Consider the following 21,537-nt stretch of genomic DNA (forward strand, 5'->3'; position numbering starts at 1 on the left):
AAAAAAAAAAAAAAAGAAAGTGGCCTCTTGTCACTCAATGGTTATCTCCAGTGCTGAGTTTCACTAACTGTCTGATATGATTGTCTTGCTGAGAAGCACATCTTTTATTTATTTTGTTGGTGGACATTTGTGATGTTCCTTTTAATTTCAGGTTAATGTGAGGATACAAACAACTAGGTTACAATGTTTGCATTTATTAGGTAGAGTCTCTCTTGTAGTTGTGTTCTATATACACATACATTGTTCCCATTAAGTGGGAGACACCAATCCCCTCTCTCCCCTCTTCTTTTCTTCCCTCCTTCCCCCAAATTGAACTGAGTTTTACTCTTATGTGAGCATATATTAGATTGTCTACTGGCCTCATATTAGTATTTAGTACATGGATACTTGCTTTTCCATTCTTGTGATATTTTACTAGGAGGAACGTGAGAAGCACACCTTTATGAGTAGGTCTGCCCGACAAAGAGTAGACATTCTTACCCTAAATCATCCCGGTAAAGGCTGTACTTGGAACAGGTCTTGAGAATTTAGAAAGCAGGCTCTACACTGAGGATGAGGAAGAACTACTACTTTATTTGGTCTTATTCCAAGTGAGGCTACAAGTGCTGAGTGGCACCCCACAGTGGTGTGGGGAACTTGGCTTCTGTCACTGGCTGTACCAAGGCCATATTCCATGACTTAATACCATTTTATTTCAAAGAGATTGCACTGCCCATAGCTGAAAAGTACACTTAGCAAATGGGGCCAGCCTGGGTGCACACTGTCTGAAGGTCACGACTTCAGGGTCATTTGAAAAGCCTTGCCCACTGCAACAGTCTTCTCTTCCTTCATGGGTCTTCTCCCATCTTATTAGGATAAATCCTCTACCAAAAGGCTGAGTTAAATATACTTACATTGTGAGAACATCTTGCCCCAAACAATTACCAAAAATACTAATCAGAGAGTGCTAAAAACCTTTAATTCCATCACCTTGTTTAATACTTTTATCAGCTTCCACAAGAATTCAAAATATTTATATAGTAGTAATCATATGCCCGTACAATAATATATTCTTAGTTCTTAAAAATTAGTGTTCAATCAGCAGTCCCCAACCTTTTGGCACCAGGGACTGGGTTTCATGAAAGACAATTTCTTCCACAGAAAGGGTGGGATAGGGTTGTAGGGGGTGGGACAGGGACAGGAGACCAAGCTCAGGCAGAGATACTGTGCAGCCCTCCTTCCTCACAGGCCACTGACGGGTACCAGTCTGCAGCCTGAGGGTTGGGGACCACAGCGACAAATAGAGCAGAAGTCCCCACCACAGAGAGTTACTTAGTATCAATACCCTGGAAGGAAAATGGATTTTGGTGCCAGATACTTTCACTTGAATCACTCCTTCAATACCACCAGTATGGTCTTGGGCACTTCCCTTAACCTCTTGACTCTGTTTCTTTGTTTCTATCATGAGATGATTCTGGCTTGCAGGGTGGGTGAGAGGAACAGATATGATACACAGATGGTAGCCGACTCAGCTTGGACAATGACTAAGAGTTATCTACATTTTATTACTTCTTGATTTGAGGATTTTTGTGGCGAGCACTGAGCCAAGTATTCTTTACATCATCATCAGTTTTAATCCTTTTGACATTTTCTTAAAATAGGTTGCACTGTACAACCTTTACAGTAACAAAAAGGAAGCATACTAAGGTGAAGCCATTAACTGTCCCAAGGTCACACTGCAGGCCCAGGGGAAGCAGGTGAAGGGGTAGGTGAACAGCTCTCATAACTGGCCACTACTGAATATGAAGCAAGGTTGTCATCTAAGAACAGCACATGGCCTCTCTCCTTCCCACATTACTTAGCGGATTTAAAACACCTAGAAAGGTCCGAGTGGATGAGGTGAAATACAGGTTGAATTTTTGAAGGTCATGAGCAAGGGAAGGACAATGAGGCGATCAGGAGAAAAACCACAGTAGCAAAGTAAACCTCAAGACAAATTAGCCAGAAGACAAATTCTCTAAACCTTTTTCACTACCCCGATGTCCCAAAAGTCACATTTAAAATTACAAAAAAGTCGGGGTTCTCAAAGGGGAGTTGTAGAGAGGGCAAAGGATAGGAATTATGTCAGCCTTTTCGGTTTTTTGATTAGCAAACAACAGGAGCTACCACCTCGTAGGACTGTTACAATGAAGACATCACAGACGAAGAACTTCGTTCTAGTGTGTGACACATTGCCAGCCTTGAATTACACCCAAGCTAGCCCACAGGTTTTCTCTGTGGAGTCATTTGATCACACGTGATTATGCTGCTCAGTTGGCCAAAGGCTGCAGCTCCCAACTGAATGTTGCTAGACAATGAATTATTTGACAAAACACTGAAATTTAAGCAGTACGCATTCGCAGTCATCCAGGTATGAGGACATTATTATCGTAGGCTTCTCCCTATCGTTACATTAACAATAAAAGAAAAGGAAAACAAAAAAGCACATCCTACCTTCGTTCTTCTTCCTAAGGTAATATCTTCTTCAAAAGATAAAAAACACTAACACGTTTGTCCTTAAAAAGACAGAGAGCCCGGTGGTGATTCAAGAGCTTTCTGAACACTCCTCCCCCTCCGCTAGGGACCAAACCGCCCGCTGCACCTCGTGTCACCCGCAGTCCTCCCTGCTCAGAGCCTGTGTTTACTTCCACCGCCCGCCACTCGGGCGGGAAGGGAGTACCCGGCCGCCCCTTACTTTTCACTCCTGCTGCTTTCCAAACAAACCAGGGCGGGATGGGAGTGTCTTCTTGGCTGTGGAATCGATCCTCCTACCTTGTCCTGAAGCCACCCGCCGCCTTTCCCCGGCTCTCCCTCCGTGGTGATTTTCCTGTCCCGGACGCCCGGCGAGGGCGCGCGGCTGGCGTCCGCCCCGCCCGAAGGTAGGGGATCGGCTGAGCTCCGGCCTCGCCGCCCCGGGTTCCGCAGCATCCCTGCACAATAGCACCTTCCTCCGAGAGTTTGGGGGCGCCCGTGTCCACCGCGCAACTGGCGCCAGTCACCAGGCAGGAGGAGCTTCTGGCGGCTCGGGAGGTGCTGGGCTCAACCGCCGGGGATCCGGACCCGGGCGCAGCGGGCAGCGCGCCGGCTTGGAGGGTGCCTCGGACTCCGGGTGGCGCTACGCCTCCCTCCGATCCCCTGCCGAGGTCCAGGGGGAAGGAATCCGGCCTGACCCGCGCCACCTTCCTCCAGTTTCTACTAGTCGTGGGCTTCGGCGGCCCGATGCGGCAGGCGCCACCGGAGAGGCAGCAGCCAGCTGGAGCGAGCGGCGCGGGCGGGCGGGGAGCAGCGGGCCCCGGCTGCGGAGCCCGGCGCGCCTCTGCGGTCGGCGCGCCTGGGCCTCGGCGGGTAACTCTCTCGGCTGGCTTGGCTGCGGGTCTGCATAGCTCGGGTAGGGGAGAATGGAGTTGCGGGGACGCGTTCCGGACCAGGCTCCCCGGGCCGCCTGAGCTGGGTGCTGCCCAGACCTTCTGTGGCTGAGCGTTGGGGGTTGAGACGCGGTGTCCGGACTGTCCCTCCACATTCCCTGCCAGCACCAAGGTCTGTAGCGGGAGGCGGTGAAATGGGGCCACCCGGCGCTGGGACCCGCGAGCTAGTCGGGGTGCGCCGAGACCCGGGCTGGGAGAGTGCCCCGCGGGCCCTGGAGCTCACGGGGACTGTGGGAGCCCGGGGGACCTGCTCCGGGACTCTTTCTTCTCTAATCGCAGGCGAGGGCGTGCGCTTGGGAAACCCAGGGGCTGACCAGTTCCTGGCTCTCTATTGTTGTCTTGTAAAACGGTCTATACCCGAGGAGGGGCCAGGGGTCTGGAAGGTCCTGTTCCTTTACCTTAGAAAGTTTTTTCGAGAACCCTTTCTTTCCACCACCACCAGAGAGCTAGACCTAACGAAACAAGCACCGAGGCATTTGGGGGCGGGGGTTAGGCGGTGAGAAAATTGCAGCGTTTGGGCTGCCGCTAATTTTCAGGATAAAGGAGAAAAAACTTGTCATTTTGCCGCCGCTAGTTCCGGAGCTACCAGCAATCTCAAGACCCCTTGTCATGTGCTGCTATTTTGGCTTAAAAGCAAATCCGTAAAAAGTGATTTACAAAACCCCCAAACAACCGTCCCGGAATCCTCTTTTAGGCTTTTCAGTGGGGCGGCAAGGGAGGGCGGAGAGAGAGGAAGCTGCTGTTCAAAGGTAAGGTTAGAAAACAGTTTGTGGGGGTGGGGATGGGGAGCACAGTTGAGTGTTAGAGTATCAGAAGCCACCCAGACCACATTGGCCTTAAGGGGACTGCCAGGGCACTGTGATTAGGTAGACGGTCAGGAGCCCTTGTCTTGTGTGGTCGGTCCACGCTGACCTTCCGGTAACCACTCTTCCTTCGAGTTTCCTATGGCCTCTTCTACTACGCTAGCCTGAGGATTGGACCTTCCGGTTTCTAATCTTTCTCACCTAGCTGCAGACCATGAAACTGTATTTTTATTTACGACAAGGTGTTAAATATTTGCAGAGATGTGGTCAGGCTGCCAGGGTATTTTCCGTGCCAAGCACGGTGATTTGACATTGTCAGTTGGTTTGGGTTGCTTCCTTTTCCTCTCACCAAGAACGGCTTTCATAGCAAGATCTGCAAAAGAGACCTCCTTAGACTATTACTTAGTTTTTTGAGTTTGAATGAAGCCAACTGCTTCGGACGCACTTTAGATAATGGCAGTATTGGTTTGTAGAAGAGAACTTTTCCACAAAGTGTTACCCTGGTCTGGCTTCCCCAGCTGTTCCTAATGGTAGAGTCTGAGGAGAGATGCTCATTCCTTGCCGCCTTATAACGTTCTTTTTTACCGTACACTGTGGTCCCTGAATGCTACAATCCCAGATTGTACTGTATCTTATATCTTGTTTTAATGAGGTGATAACATGCGACCACAGTTTTCACTTGATTTTACTAGGATTTGTTGGAGATATTCAATTAGTCCTAATGTGCCAAATCAATAGAAATATTTGAGGCTCAGAAAAGAATAGACAACATTGACAGAAGAATGCCATTAAAAGACATCAGTCTGACTTTCATCAAATTATCCAGAGCTCAGTGGCGGAGAACTGGATTCCACAGCCATTTTGTTCTGTTGGAGACATTTGTGTTGGAACCTTATGGGAAGAGAAGAGAATAATGCCCTATTTCCTACTCTTCCCTGATAAGCATCATCTGCTAACTGTGCAGACTGCCAGATGGCTGCCACAGAAATTATGACTCCATCCAGGGTTTGGGAACCAGAGATCTGTGCAATGTGCTTTCTAGGTGGTGTTTATTGAGGCGGTGAGGGAAGCCTAGAGCTCATTTGTGGTATTCACCCACTCTGATCTATGGTGTGTTTTTGTATGCCATTTTACTTAAACTTCCTAACAACCCTATGAGACAGAAACTAAGACTGCCTCGGCTTTAGTTACAATGGCTTACGTTAAGGTCTAATGCTGCCTCTGCCTTGCTCCACTTGAGGAAGACTCCTTAGGGCATGTTCTTCACAGATCCTTTTATTCCTTGTGTATTTCTTTCTCCTTGGCATTGCACACACTCAATGTGTATAACCTTGTTGTGAATATACGTTTCCAATTACCCCTCAGGCTGGGCTTCTTGAATGTCTACACATTTTATCCCATCTTCCTTCTGCCAACTTCAGACTTCAGGTACTTTCTATCTTCTGCACATCTCTTTTATTAAATTAAAATTGAAAAAAAATTGGAGATAGGGTCTTCACTATGTTCACCAGGCTGGGATGCAATAGTGTAATCATTGCTCCTTATAACCTTGAACTCCTGGGCTCAAGAGATCTTCCTGCCGTGGCTTCCTGAGTAGCTGAAACTACAGATACATGCTGACATACCCCACTAATTTTTAAATTTTTTATAGAGATAGAGACTTGCTACAATGTCCAGACTGGTGTTGAATCCTGGACTCTAGCAATCCTCCTGTCTTAGCCTCCCATAGTGTTGAGATTACAGGTGTGAGCTCCTATACTTGGCAGTTTACATTTTTGATAATGCCATTCAGGTGTGCTGTGTCTCATCACATCCAGGAGGTTATGCTGTCTTCAACAGGCTGTATTCCAAAAGTTAGTTTCTTTCTGAAAATATTTTCTATTCACCCTTCAAGGTTCAGCTATACCTTGCCTGGAAGGAGTCTTCCCAGGGTAACATTCCTACCCTTGTAGTTGAAATGAACCTCTCTCTCTTGCCTGTCCCAGCTTCGGTGAATAATAGTACACATGATAGTTTTCAAGTTAACCTTTTGAGCTAAAAATTGTGTTTTCTTGATGAACAGTGAGCTTGATGCCTGTAATGAAATGTAAGCATTACAGCGTTTGAGTAGGAAACTCATCATGGTTCTAAATCAATGAGTTAGAAACTCAGTTCCCTCACTATTGCGGGGTAGCAGTTCTTTCTCCTGATGGTCAATCAACTGTAGTCTCCCAAATGTGGTGAGGAACTTGACTGCTCTGTGGCTGGGCTAAGAAAGCCTAAGATTTTGGCAGTGAGGTTATGAGGGTGAAGGAGAATAAGGAACTTTGGGGTTAGGCTTTCAAACCCCAAGTCCGTATTTCTTTTTCCTGGAAAACTTTTGGTTATCCAAGGGAATGGGCATCTTACCTTTTATTGCCATAACTTTCTGTATCTGACAGGGGCTTTCCTCTTCCTCGACCAGTGGGAAAGAGGAAAAGAAAAGCACTCAGCTGCTAGTAGATTTTCTTATAAACCCTGAAAAGCTGAGTGAAAAGTTCTCTTGTCCTCCATTCTCTCCCCCCCCCCATATACTTAGTGTAAGATGAAGTGTGAAATGGCATCATTTTTTTCAGTAGCATCTAATGCTGGGCTGTGAAGGAGTCTTTAAACATTTATTCACTTTTTGTCCAATTTGGAATGCAAAGATCTTTAGGTGTTGATAAGAATAAGACCAAGAGGCTGGGACCCTCCCAAAGGTAGTGGGCTGCTCCACAGTTATGAAAGCATGAAAGCAGCCCTGGGGTTCGTCTGGCTGTGGGGCATGGTCACGGCTGGGAGCTGGGGAAAACAAAGGAGCAGAGAGTGGTTTATAGTGGATATTTCTGCATGGCCATCCTTAAGGTGGGACTATCTTCATGGTCAGCCAGTATTTACTAAGCATCCACTGTGTAATAAGAGATGTTCTCAGGAGGCAGGGGTATAGTATTGTACAAGACAGACAAATCCTCTGCTCTTACAGAGCTTATGTTGCTGTGGGAACAGTCAATAAACACAATATAAATAAGTGACAGAGCATATGTCAGATTGAATGAGTGTTCAAAAGACAATACAATATGGGAGTGTGATAGAGACGGGGTAGAGGAAGCAACTTTAGAACAGTTGGGAAGCTTCTCTAAGGAGGTGATATTTGAGCTGAGATGAGAATGATGAGGAGCCCGTCAGGTGAAGAACAGAAGGAGGAGCCTTCCAGGCAGAGGCGACTGTAAAAGTCTTGGACATAAATGAATTTGAGGTGTTTGAGAAACAGAAGAGCAGTGTGAAAAGAGAATGGTTGGGACAACTTGCAGTTCAAGAAAAGTGTGAGCAGGGGAGAGTGGGGGAGATACAGTCACCAAGGTAGATGGAAGGCAGATTTTGTGAAGCCTTCAAACCTTGGAAAGAAGTTTAAGATGTATTCTCACTCTATTGCCCAGGATAGAGTGCCCTGGCCTCAGCCTAGCTCCCAGCAACTTCAAACTCCTGGGCTCAGGGGATCTTTCTGCCTCAGCCTTCTGAGTAGCTGGGACTACAGCTTCTGCTACCATGCCTGGCTAATTTTTTCTATTTTTAGTAGAGACAGGATCTTGCTCATGTTCAGGCTGGTCTGGAACTTCTGAGCTCAAGCAATCTGCCCACCTCAGCCTCCCACAGTGCTAGGATTACAGTGAGCCACCACACCCATCTTTGAATTGTATTTGAATTAGAATGCATGCCTCTGAAGATTTTTGATTAGGGACTAAACCTTCACCCATTAGGCAGTGGGTTTTCCTGTCTTGCACACACATGTGCTCTCTCTCTCACACACACGCATACACGCACAAACATCCACTTTCGACATTGGCTTTACTTCTTCCTGTTAATTGTCCATCACTGATTTCATCTCCTTTTTGTAGGCCAGGGCATAGGTATGCTCATATACACAGGCAGGGCTCAGAGAAACTTGTACAGTCCTCTTATCCTCTGAACTATACCCATATACTCAGGTAGTTTCACCTTCAGGCACAAAGTTCTGTATGACTAGCCCTAATTTCTCAACTGCTCTTCAGACTGAATATCTAGTGTCTCTAAGTAATCTTTGGTATTGACATCTGAAACTAGATACTAAAAATTAAATTAATTATCTAGTCAAATCAAATGAAACTTGTGTCTTTTGCAAGGCAGTCATTGTTGCAAGAGGCAGCATTTTGAATAACCCAAAGGCCTTGCCTTTTCCTGAATTCCTGCTTCTTTTCTCCTGGGCTTCTGCCTACGCAATCTGTCTGGGGAGGTTCATGCTCTCTTTAAAGTACAGTTTCAGTGGAAATGTACAAGGCTATTGTAGTATTTGTCATAAAAATATACTATGCCTGAGAATTTCTTTTCTATTGGTCTTCACATATGATCTTGGCAGTCTTAGAGGTAGCACTAAAATTATCTTAATTTATTATTTCTGTTAAACTAGTAGGGCTGGTTTATTAGAAGTGAACAGAAGATCACAGCATTTTATCAGCTATCCTTCAATTTCAGGATGTCTCATCATGACCAGTATATTACTTTCTGGGAAGGCTTAGCATAATTTTTAGAGAAAATTATTTTTGAGATTCTTATATACTTACCTAACTGATTAATGTAGTGGCAGAAAACCCTGAAACACATTTCTGTTTGAGAAGGCAGTGGTGGTGCCATGTCTTATTCACCTGAATGCCCTCTGCACCTGGCACGGTGTCCAGCATGTTATAAATTCAGCACACATTTGTCAGATGACTGCATCAATTTCCATTGATTGACTTTCGAAATTAATACAGATGTTCCTCCCTTTCAGATTACATCTTGATAAACCCATCATCATAAATTGAAAATATCGTTAAGTCTAAAATGCATTTAATCTGCCTAGCTCATTGAACATTATAGAATAGCTTAGCCCATGTTAAGCATGCTCTAAACTTACATGATACTACAGATGGGTAAAATTAACCCATAGCCTGTTTTATAATAAAATGTTCAATATCTTCTATAATTTGTTGACTGTTGTACTGAAAGTGAAAAACAGTGGTCGTTGTAAGTTGAACTATCCTACTTTGGGGTTTGTCTGTATTTTAGCTCAGTTGTAACATCTTTACAATGATCATGATTTATCTTAATATTTATTACCAATTTGTCATCTCAAAAGACTTCATCCATTAGAGAAAACAGGCAAAAAATGAATTCATTCCTGTGGATATGTGTATCCAATATGAATGAAAACGCTTTTGGTTCAGAAAAGTTTTTTTTATTCCTGAAAATACTATTGTAGTATACTTATGCTGACAAAAAAAGAGATTGGTATATAAATGTCACCAGATGGATATTCTCACCTTTTCTTCCTGTGCAGTAAACTTTTAGTAACATTTCCTAATTCCTAATTTATGATAATTTAGGTTGGGCCAGTGAGGTTATTTGTTACATTACTGAAAAGAATAAGTGTGGCAAGAATGTGAATACAAAAATTATTTCCCTGTTAAATGATACAACATCTTTACGTTGGTGATTTCATGAATTTATTTTTAAGCACATCAGTGGGCCAAAATTTCATTGTTTAAGTTCCTACTGCTTGTTATGACATTTCTTAGATTTCTATTAGGTATCACTTAACCTAGTTTAAAACACAAACAAATGCCATGGGGAATAAAAATACTCTCTCATCAAGATTGCCAGAATTGGGAGGAGTCAGGAGAAGCTCCGCAGATGGGGGAGAGGCAAGCAGTGGCCCAAGAGAGGGGCTCCCCTGGAGGCTCCACCTCAGACTCAGGGTGAAAAATGTCTTCAGAAGGCATCCTCTTGGTTCACAGAGATATTCTTTATTCACACTTAAAAAATGCGGAGGAAAGGCCCTACCTTTTAGATTCGTTGCCTCCCCTTCGACAAGAACATGACGCTTTATAAACACAGCCTTTTCTCTGGGCTGGTTCTGTGGAGGCCCCTTCCTGTCTCATCAGATTTTACTTCTCAGATGTATCAGCTTCTGACCTCTTAGTGGAATTTTCATTTTGGGAAATATTCTATTGCTAAAATTTAGGCCAGATCCATAGAAGTCTCAAATGCTTCTGTTAAAATGTTGTGTAATTCTTTAATATGTAAGAGTTCTTAATGTATTAAGGGGTAGAAAAAGCAGATATCAGGAATGTGTTCATTTTCCATGGTCAGCATCAAGCCAGAGAATAAAAAGACAGTACAGATTTTATTTTTGTTTTAATTCCCTGACTCCTCATGGATAATTGACTGTATTTAAAAATTAGCAAATGAGTTTTCCAGTTACATTTAGATGAGAGCAGTGAGATGATAATGCAGGCCTTCACGTCGGGCATGAATGCATTTTAGTGGCTTTTCAGCAACAGAAATTAATTTAATTTTATTTAATTGATAGAGCTTGATAGTTAAAGGAGCTTTCCTCAATAAATGATTTTGTGAGATAAAAAAAGACACTGCTGTCAAAATACTTCTGATACTTGTAGCCAGTGTTTCAGATAAATAAAAAGGTGATTTAGCTAATTTTTCCCTGCTTTACAACAAGTAAATAATAAATAATTATATTTTTGGCTGGGCATGGGTGGCTCACACCTGTATTCCTAGCACCCTGGGAGGCCGAGGATGGTGGATTGCTTGAGCTCAGGAGTTCAGGACCAGCCAAAGCAAGAATGAGACCTCATCTCTACTAAAAACTAGCCTGGTGATGTGGCAGGCACCTGTAGTCCCAGCTACTTGAGGCTGAGGCAAGAGGATTGCCTGAGCCCAAGAACTGGAGGTTGCTGTGATCTATGACACCATGGCACTCTACCCAGAGTGAAAGAATGAGACTCTGTCTCAAAAAAAAAATTAAGGACAGTGCCTGTGGTTCAAAGGAGTAGGACACTGGCCACATATGCCAGAGGTGGTGGGTTCAAACCAAGCCCTGGCCAAAACCCGCAAAAAAAAAAAAAAATTAAAGTAAATAAAAAAATTAGATTTTTGATAAACAAGATGTTAGGAGATATGTATATGCTTTCTGAACTTTTTTGCAGACAAATCTGGCCTACTTATTGCCAAAAATTGTTTTTACAATTTTAGTAGATAGGGCTCTTCTTTTTGAATCATAAAATAAAATAATCACATTCTTAAAAAAAGATCCTATACCTGAGCTTTGTACCTACAGCCACCAATATTATACCTGGATGTATACCTTTCATAATAACATTCCTGAGGCATGTTTTTTGTTATGGAAAATTTTTTTTCAGCTCAGAAATACAGAGGATTTCTCCTCATGGTCTTTGGAGTTTTCTGCCCTTGCCTGTTTTTACTTTTGTTTACTCTCCCATTTGACCCCTGGCCGTGCAGGCATCCCACGGCTTGAGTCTGGGCTGTGCTGACACTCAGTACCTTTTTTCTTCCCCTCCACCTCTCCCACCTCAGCCAGGTTACCTGTTCTGTTTCCAACTTCATGGCTTATCACTTATCATGGCATGACTTTCGTCAAGTTGCCTAACTTCTCTGAACCTCACTTTCCTTATCTTTAAATTTGAAATAATGTCCACATCATAGTTATTATGATAATTAAAAAGTAAACACATATGAATAGTTCAGCATAGTGTTCTGATAAAACACTTAATCGATGTTATTAATGTTATGACACTATTGCTATAGCCATTATGACAATTTTATTTTTCCTCAGATAGTTAAAAATTAACTTTCCCTAGGAGGGCTTTCTGATTGGTTTGATAAAGCTCTGATTTTTTTTTCTTAAGTTTGTTTCCTCTTAGCACCTGACTTTCATTTGGAATATATGAATCTCTCGATGTTGTTATATTTCTTCAATCATTTTTTGATGAACAGCAACAAATACTTAGGTATCTATCATGTTCCAGGCACTGTGCTATTAAAAAGAGATCCGTGGGCACATAGCAAGGGATGTAATGTGTGTGTGTGTGTGTGTGTGTGTGTACACATGCTTTTACTGGAGTTGGGAAGGAGTATCTGTTGGTTGAATAGAGCTGTGAAATGTTCAGATTAGCTAGGGATAGGGAACAAAAGCTGTTCTTTCTAAGTGTTCATTTAAAAGTTTAACATTGTTTAGTCTGAGTTTTTTTATGGTTTAAAACGTAGGATAGTTGTAGGTTATCCTTATTCTTGAAACATCTCTTCCAATTACTGTTTTCATAAGAAAATGATGAAAACATTAGTTAAGGTAACACATAATTGATAATTAGAACACTTGTTTTTAATAACATGAGCATTTAAAGGGCAGACATGTGAAGTGTCAGTTTGTGACTTCTGTATAAATAGAGATAGACTTTTGCCAGGATGGAGACATCCAGTGTCCTTGAAACTTTCAGTATCTCCCTTGTACATTTCATGCAAGTGCTTCTCATTTTCCACAATTACGTTTTTATAATTTATATGTAATTTTTAGATATTCTATTTGTATTTCTTTGTTGACACTGCTTCTTTCCCCTCTCCTTTGATTTGATATATCAATATGTTATTCACAGCTTATGTAATGTCTGATGTTAATATTTAATTCTAAAAAATATTACATGTTTTTACTTCAGAAGTATGTTTTCTACTAAGGCTGAGTGTTGCTCAGGAGCTTTTAATGCTGCCTTTTGGTGGTGTTTTCTCCTCCTTGGAAATTAAGCATTAAGACCCCAAACACCCTAACCCCAACAGCTTAAATTCCCAGAGAAGAATTAGATGTGAAAGAAAAAACACTGTAACTTACTTGAACTGTCATTAGCCTTAAAGTGGAATGTGGAGGAGAGATCTGCAAGGAGGCTAGAAAAACAGAGGGCAGAGCAGAATGTCTCAGCGTATCCCCAGCACTGCGAGGGGAGAACGGAGCCTTGCTATGGCTCTGTGCTTACCAAACAACTTTTTAATTATCACTTGTGGATTTGCCTGTAGAAGTTACTGATCTGTTGGTTCAGATATACAGACTCCTTGGCACTTACATTTTTCTTTTTATAAATGAATTACTTTGGTATTCCATCTATACACTAGCTTCCTAGGAGTTGCACTTTACAGGTGAACTCACAGCTCAAGTGTCTGAGCCAGCGCGGCTTAGCTGCCAGCTCCAGGCTGTGCCATTTCTCCCAGAGAATACCCATCTCTGAGGTTCTACCTGGGCTGCCAGGACCCCTATTTCTTGGACAGCTTCATCTTCTCTAATGTTTTTTAAAGTCAAGTTTTTACGGAACTACGTCAGACAGAGAGAGGAGTACCCACAGTGAACACAACCAGGTAAGCTGCCTCCAGATGAAGAAATCAGACTTTACTGGCTCTCCAGGAGGGCACCATGTGCCTCCCACCTAGGCACTAGTCCTGACTTTTGCCACCATAGATTAATTTTTTTCTATTTCACTTTAACATTAATTGGCCCCCACGTATTCTGGTGGCTCTAGAACATCAGGGTCCCTCTGATTGAGGTGGAGCACTGGCTGCCTGAAGGAGGCTTTCGAGGTTCATTTGTACATTGAAGTCGTCATCCACAACACTTCAGATTGTGATCTGATTTGGAAATAGGGTCATGGCTGGTGTGGTAAGTTAAATGAGGTCACCTCACTGGCGTACTTGTGAGGACAGAATTAGAATGATGCATCCACAAGCCACAATTCCTGGCAAACCCTCACCGCTGGGAAGAGGCAAAGAAGGTTCTTCCCTACAGTTCTGAGAGGAAGCATGGCCCTGCCAACACCTTCACTTCTGACTTCTGGCCACCGGAACTGCGGGACAATACATTCCTGTTGTTTTAAGCCACCTACTTTTTGGTGCTTTGTTCTGACAGCCCTAGGACCCTAGTACAGAAGGTCTGGGATAGGACCGGTGCTCGCTTCTCTGCAGTCTCCGATCCTACTTGGCCCCTGCTCCTAGAATTGCTGAGTTTAGTGATGGGTGTAGCCTGGCCAGGCTGTTCCTCTTTAAACTTGACTCTTGCCCGAGTTACTCCCTGTCTGTGATGTGCCCCAGAGGAAGACAGAGGACGCATTACTGTAATATGTAAATGTGGCTTTTCTTCTTTTCACTCTTCTTTTCACTAGCACTTTCCGACTGCCTTGGTTTGGTTTTCAGACACCCCAGGCTGAGCCTGGCAGATCTGGGTCCCTGCTGGTATCTACACACCCTTCCAGCCCCAGCCTGGAAACATAACTCTAATGCAGTTTTCCCTAGCTCCTCTGATCCAGAGTCATCTTTGATTAAAAAATAATAATGATAAATCAGTATATTTTTTATAGGAATTCTCTATTTTTCAAATAATGTAGCATATTATAAATAAAGGCTTCATTTTGCTGTATTTAGGCATATCAATGATCCATTATTATCTGAGAAAATAAAAAGTTTTCAGATCAAAAAGGTGCCCAACAATTAGTGTTTAGTTAGTAACAGGAACTACACAGAACAAATTAAACCACAGGATATACCTTCTTTAGCAAACAATTTGCTTTAGACTGCCTAAGGCAGTGTGAGTTTCAGGAGTCGGGGAATCACAGGACAGCCCAGTTAGGAAACTCCCAGGGTAACTCCACATGCCCAGGGCAGTTCCTAGGTTGTACCTTTGCACCCTTGCTCTGGGACCTAGGGACTTCACTGGTGGCATTTATTTTAAATCTTAGCACAGACTGTCCTTTGGTTTGAATGTCCCCAGCCTGCACTGCTCACATTCCTCAACTGCCCCTTCCTTTTTGTTTAGAAGCCACAGATTCCTGCTCATAACCATAGGAAAGTCTTGAGGACATTTTAAAAAAGTCACAAACAGAAGAAACTTTTAGAAGTTTTAAGTAATCTTAGTTTTGGTTTCTGGTCTAGTTGGCATTTCTTATTCTGCTTAAATTTCTTTCAACTTGTCCTTTCTGCTGTTTATACTTGGAAGCATTTTGCCCTTTGGGGAGAGAGTTTTAGGCTAATTATACATTCTGTATAATACACACTTTATATAATTGAAAAATTATAAGATAGTTCACTTCAAACCTATAGTTAAGAGGTCAGGGGTGGGGCAAGAGGTTATGTTTGTTATGTTTAATTGCCTGTGTTTAAAGTGTAGCTTCAGAGGTTTAGCTTTAGGATGTATGTGCTCTCTCAGCTCACACAGTCCTGGTACCCTGAGATTCCATGGCACACAATAGATGGGCGATAAAAATCTGTGATGGGTGGATGTTGGGATGGATGGATGGACAGACGTCTGATGGAGCTGCTCCATCTGCTTAGCCAGTTTCCTCACTCCACTACTGGTGGGATGAATTCAGGGCTGCCTCTGAAAGCCTTGGGATGGTTTTCCTAAGCCAAGGGGATTTTTTTATTTTTCCAGGGTGATTTGTTAAGCTGCGTCAGGGATGTAGAAGAAATATCATCTTGACTTGTTGTGGAATATACTAAAATATTTTCTAATTTGTGAATGTAGGGCCAAATCATCAGACTTCATTGTGACCCCAGTTTCCTTTGAATGACTCCTTTCACTGGGAACTCAGATTTGTTTTTTTTTATTTATCTTCTTAGGAATGCTGTACACTTCTGCTAAAGAGGCTTTTCTTCTTCCTTCTCCCGCTGAAAGAAACGCCCGACTTCGACTTTCCTTTTGTATTTTCTAGACTGTATTGTTTTATACTGTGAAGAATGTAATTGTAAATTAATTATGCATATTTTGAAGATCTATCTTTTAAGGTTTTCTCAGATAGCTCTTTCTAGAAAATAATGTTAGAGATCTAGGAATCCCATAGATGAATTATTTGTAAAGTTGACTTTAGCTTACATTTGGTAATGAACCTTGTTATAGTGTCCTTGAGCTAAAAATAGTCATTAATTTAAAGAGAACATTGTTTATGGTCATACCATTTACTGGTCTAACCACTTCAAGATCAAGTACTAAATATTTTATTGCTGTGTAACTGTCCACTTTATCAAATGTTGTCTTTGGCATAGTAGGCACTTCACAATTCTTTTATTCTAAAAAAAGAAAAATTAGTAACCTTTCTGTCAGACTGTCCTTTAGATTATTTTCTGGCCAGACTGAGAATAAAGCATTCCCCAGGGCCTTTGGTTTGTTTATCTACTTTCTCCAGAACCCTTATTTTTCTGCCCGGGCAGTGTGTGGTAATGAGGAAGAGAAAGCGGTTGTGAGACTATTTTCTGCATCTACTTTCTTTTCAATATGTTTATTTTATTCACATACGTAGAAGTTTATTTTCAGGCACAGTGGCTCACAACTGTAACCTTAGCACTCTGGGAGGCCAAGGTGGGTGGATTGCTTGAGCTCAAGGGTTCAAGACCACCCTGAGCAAGAGCAGGACCCCCATTTCTAGTAAAAATAGAAAAAATAGCCAGGTGTTGTGGCAGGGGGCCTGTGGTCCCAGCTGCTTAGGAGGCTGAGGCAGGAGGCTTGAGCCCAAGTTTGAGGTTGCTGTGAGCTAGGTTGATGATACGGCACTCTAGGCCAACAGAGTGAGAGTCTGTCTCAAAAAATAAGTAAATAAAGTAAGATATTATTTAGTTTCCATTTTCAGAGATTAATCGTATTGTAAATATGTAAGTATTTTTGTATGACTTGAACTACCACAGGTTTATGCTTTAGGGGAAAAAGAACTATTTAAATGTGAAATTATAATTTTAAAGTATTTCTAGCAATTTGTAGGGTTGGCAGAAGATATTTGGCTTGAAAATGACATTTAGATAAACTCTTCTCTGAGAAACAGTCATAATGTCTACTCCAGAAAATGGATAACTTTGTGATATATTTTGTTGATGGAATACTCTACAGTATTCAAAAAGAATGAACTAGACCTTTATGAATCAAATGGAGACACGTCAAAACCAAAAGTAATAGAGTGAAAAACATGAATTTCAAAGCATTATGTATTTGTTATATGAATGTTAAACATCACTTAAAACAACATTGCATAATATTTATGCCTGTATGTGTTTGTATATGTGTATGAATGAAAAGTAGACTGGCTATCCATCAGATACTGGTTGTCACTGGGAGAAGGAAAGGATAGGATAGGGATAGGAAAGAGATCAGAAATCTAGTTTAAAATGATCCTGAGAAGATATGGTTATTGTGGTTAATGGGCTATGGGCATATACTATATTAATATTTGCACTTATGTTAACACTTTTTTATAAAATTTTCTAATGAAATAGATTCCATCTAGGAACCATACCCACTGAGATTCTGGGAATGAGACTGAAGGTATTGTTTAATACATCTACTATTTCACCAGGTCATTCTGTGAAAAAATGAAAATTAAGAGAATAAATTTTGAGCATAAGGAAAGCTCAAAGTTGCTTCTGCTCCTGGGAAGCTGTGGTAGCCTAGAGATGAGGAAGGAAGATCCCAACAGCAAACTGCCTACGCCCAAACCAGTCTTGATACTCTTTTCTTTTTGCAGTTTTTGGCCGGCACTGGATTTGAACGTACCACCTCGGGCATATGGGGCCGGCGCCTACTCCTTTGAGCCACAGGCGCCGCCCCAGTCTTGAGACTCTTTATCTTGAGACCTTGGGGAGTCATTTAACTTCTCTAGACCTCAGTGTCCCTATCTAGAGAATGAGAATAATAGTGCCCTTCTCAGTGCTGTCATGGGGGTTATACCAGTTTGTGGACGTGAAGCTGGAATGTAGGGATCAGCTTTTATTTTCATCACCACCCCTACCTAACTATCAGCAGCCTTAGATCTTTCAGTATACCATTTCATTCTCCTCTCAGAATCTTTCCAAATGCTGCTGTCTCCTGTGCCTGGAATGGTCTTTCATCTGGTTAACTACAGTTTATCTTTCAGAGATTCTTCCAGGCCTCCCCTACCTGAATCAATTCCTCACTCCCTATTGTAATCAGATAATCACTTATGAACTGCTTGTTGATGTCTACCTCTTTCAGTAGGTTGTAAACTGTTTTTCTTTTTCATTGCTGGATCCCCAGTTCCTGGAACAATCTGGCATAGAGTAGGCATTGGGAAATTCTTCACTGAATAAATCAACACTTTCTCTGGAAAGTGAAAACATTGAGTTAATTTTACCAAGAAATGAATTTGAAATGCTCTGTGGTTGAAGGATTAACCTGCTGGTTTTAGGAAGTTTGGATTGTATGATTTTACACATACACAATATATATATTTGTATACACCATATACACTGGCGTATTTGTACTAGTGAATTATAAGGTCTCTAAGTTAAGATTCACCTGGTATTTGTATTCACATTTGGCTTTAGGAGATCATCTGATGGATAGTGGTATAAGAATAGTCATATATTTTCATTTGCTGTGGAAACAAGGACAGTTCCAACATGAGAATGTTAAAAGTTGATGTATGCTCTCACCCTGGGTAGAGTACAGTGATGTCATCATAGGTCACCACAACCTCAGGCTCCTGGGCTCAAGCAATCCTCCTGTCTCAACCTCCAGGATAGTGGGACTACAGGCACATGCCACTGCACCCAGCTAATTTTTTCTGGTTTTCATAGCAACCAGGTCTCACACTTGCTCAGGCTGGTCTTGAACTTCTGACTTCTAAACAGTCATCTTGCCTTGGCCTCTTAGGATTACAGGCTAAACCACCATACCTTCCTATCAGGAGATTAGAATGAAAAGGAGGACTTTTAGCGTCAGAGGGGAGGGAGGAAATGTTTCCCTGTTAGTTTTAAGTTTATTTATTCTGGGAGAGAAACAAAAGAAATGCTTTCAATTTTGAGAAAGGGCTTTGGATTCAGATATCAACACATTTTTCTAGGAAAGGCACCACATGAATTTATACCATTTGAAAGCCTGAATTTGTTAGATAAGCTGGGAAGCAGAGAAAAATATGACCAAGCAAGGTATAAGGGTTTTCCAAGCATTGAAGGAATGCTTATGATTTGTGTAAGTATTTGGGAAGTGAGAGCTCTTAGGAGACTTTCCCCACCCCCTTTAGAAGCATGATTTTTTAAGCGAATCTCTGGGAAAAATTACTCAGAGCCATGTTTTCCTGAATCCTACATTTCCATTAATTATAGAATACTAAAATAATAAATTTACTCATTTATCAGAGAGTGTTTATTTGGTTTTACTTACTTTCTAAGCTCAGAATAAGAGCACCTTTTTTTTTAAAAATGAAAATGAAACATCTCTTTCTTCAGAATTGTGGACAATTAATTATTGCTGTGACCTTGGGGGTAGAGGATATATATTTGAATGTGTGGAGTCACAAAACTCTGAAAATAACAACTTAACCTATTTATGAATCATCTGCCCCAAAATCAGGGCTGGAGAAGACTTTTGAAATCATCTAGTTGGAAGACTTTGTGCATTGACCACCCTTTGGGAAACTGGATTAAGTAATCCTACATTCTTGCTACTGAAAGCATGGGCCACAGACTAGCTACACTGGTATCACTGGGGAGCTTGCTGGAAATGTGGATAATCAGGCCTTGCCCCAGACCTGCTGAATCAGAATCAGCATCTTTTTCTTTTTTTGCAGTGTTTGGCCGGGGCTGGGTTTGAACCCGCCACTTCCGGCATATGGGGATAGCGCCCTACTCCTTTGAGCCACAGGTGTTGCCCAGAATCGGCAGCTTAACAAGATGTTCAGGTGATACCAATGGATATACTAAAATGTGTTAAGCTCTACTCTGCACTCCCTAACAAGTGATCCTTAGAAGAAAATATCTTTGGTAATGAGTGAACCACTACCCAGCAATGCAACCAGTGTTATTTTTAGACATTCTAAATATTAACATGTTCTTCTTAGTACTTAGCTCAAACCTAACTTCTTGAATTTTGCATTCACTGGCCTTGCCTTAACTGTCCAGTAGCCTTCAGAAACAGGGTAATTCCTCTTCTTCATGAAGACTCTTCAAACATGAGACTGGGCTATCTTGTTTCCTCCCTTGATTTAAACTCCTCCTGGTTGTAACTAAATCCCCATTCCCCCAGCTGTTCCTGGTATGGCATTGCTTGCTATTCAGACTCAATTGTCTTAAAGGACTTTTCTAAATTTAATATTGTGATTGATCCTTTAGTTGGTAGCAAGTAATACTGGTGATAGAAACCAAAGAACTGTTCTTTCTATGTATTGTGGGAAAATAATTCTATGGTACAAATTTGTCATGATCCATAATTTCTTTTGGTTCAAACTTCCATCTCTTGGTGAAGACTTCTCTGTTAGACTAGTAGCCTTTGAACAGCTCTGCTGACTTATTTTTTAATTTCTAAATGAGTCAACTACTTAGCTGGTACATCAAAATGAAATTTATAAAGAAATATGTGAAAATAAGCATTTCCTGTTTCTTTGCAAATTTTAAAATGTATGTACTTTAAGGAAAAAAATGCCCTGACATCTACAACTCAGAACATCAACTGATTTTTTTTCTCTAATGCTTTTCAGTTTTGGGAACTGTGATTTTAAACAAAATGACATATAACAGGTCCTCAAATAATGTCATTTTTTAAGTATCATTTTGTTACCATGTTGATGAGAAAAAAAATTAGTTTTCTTGTACATCATTTTGCTTAAAGTTGTAGTTTCCAAGAATGATAACACACATTGAGAACTTAATGTCACATATTGCAGACTTGCTCATATACATAAAACACACAGAGACAATGTTGGTGTACTCAACTTTTATTTGATAAAATCGATTTTTTAAGTTACTGTATGATTTTCATAACAATCAAATTACTTCCCTACTGAAGGAATTATAGTTTATAAGTAGCTTCTAAAATGAAAGATTCATCATTTAAAAAAATTTTTTTTCTAAGAATATTTTAAAATAACAAATAGTTTCTACTAATACCACAAAATGTAAGGGTAGAAAAAAACTCCACTCCATTCTCTTTTGGTCCCAGGATGGGTCTAAGAATTACATTTATATAAGATAGATTGACACGGGAAAGGCCAGGCATGGTGGCTCACACCTGTAAATCCTGGCATTTTGGGAGGTCAAGGCAGGAGGATTACTAGAGGCTAGGAGTTTGAGACTAGCAGAACAAGAGTGAGACCCTGTCTCCACAAAAAGTAGAAAACTTTGTTGGGCGTGTAGACCCACCCATGTGTCTGTCGACCTAGCTGTTTGGGAGGCTGAGGCAGGAGGATTCTTGAGCCCAGAAACTTGAAGTTACAGTGAGCTATGATGTTGCCACCACACCATGCATTCTAGCCTGGGGGACAGAGTGAGATCCTGTCTCTCAAAAATACACAAACAAAAAAACAGAGGAAAGGTATACAAATTTAATTATAAGTTTGATATGCCACAGGAGCCCACATCAGAAGATAAAGACCCAAAAAAGCATTAGAGCTAGTTACAGGCATACCCCGTTTTATTGTGCTTAGCTTTGTTGC

General features: G+C 41.6%; 1 protein-coding gene and 1 long non-coding RNA gene across 4 annotated transcripts in view; one reads left to right on the forward strand and one right to left on the reverse strand.

Moving 5' to 3' along the window:
• Positions 1–2,834, reverse strand: part of LOC111723216 — a 36,328-nt gene extending 33,494 nt beyond the window's left edge. The window contains exon 1 of the long non-coding RNA XR_002771802.1: positions 2,791–2,834. This is a non-coding gene — a long non-coding RNA (uncharacterized LOC111723216). The remainder of the gene's footprint in view (positions 1–2,790) is intronic.
• Positions 2,833–21,537, forward strand: part of ST3GAL6 (ST3 beta-galactoside alpha-2,3-sialyltransferase 6) — a 68,463-nt gene continuing 49,758 nt past the window's right edge. The window contains exon 1 of one of the 3 annotated variants that reach the window (XM_003783951.3): positions 2,833–2,897. The gene's annotated coding sequence lies outside the window, so the exon portion shown is untranslated. Of the gene's footprint in view, positions 2,898–3,293; positions 3,364–3,634; positions 4,193–21,537 lie in introns of those variants that run through there. The other 2 variants (XM_023509686.1, XM_023509687.1) reach the window with 2 other exon arrangements.

This window comes from Otolemur garnettii, unplaced genomic scaffold (genome assembly GCF_000181295.1).
Source record: "Otolemur garnettii isolate 467f Iridium unplaced genomic scaffold, OtoGar3 scaffold00009, whole genome shotgun sequence".
Classification (NCBI taxonomy): Eukaryota; Metazoa; Chordata; class Mammalia; order Primates; family Galagidae; genus Otolemur; species Otolemur garnettii.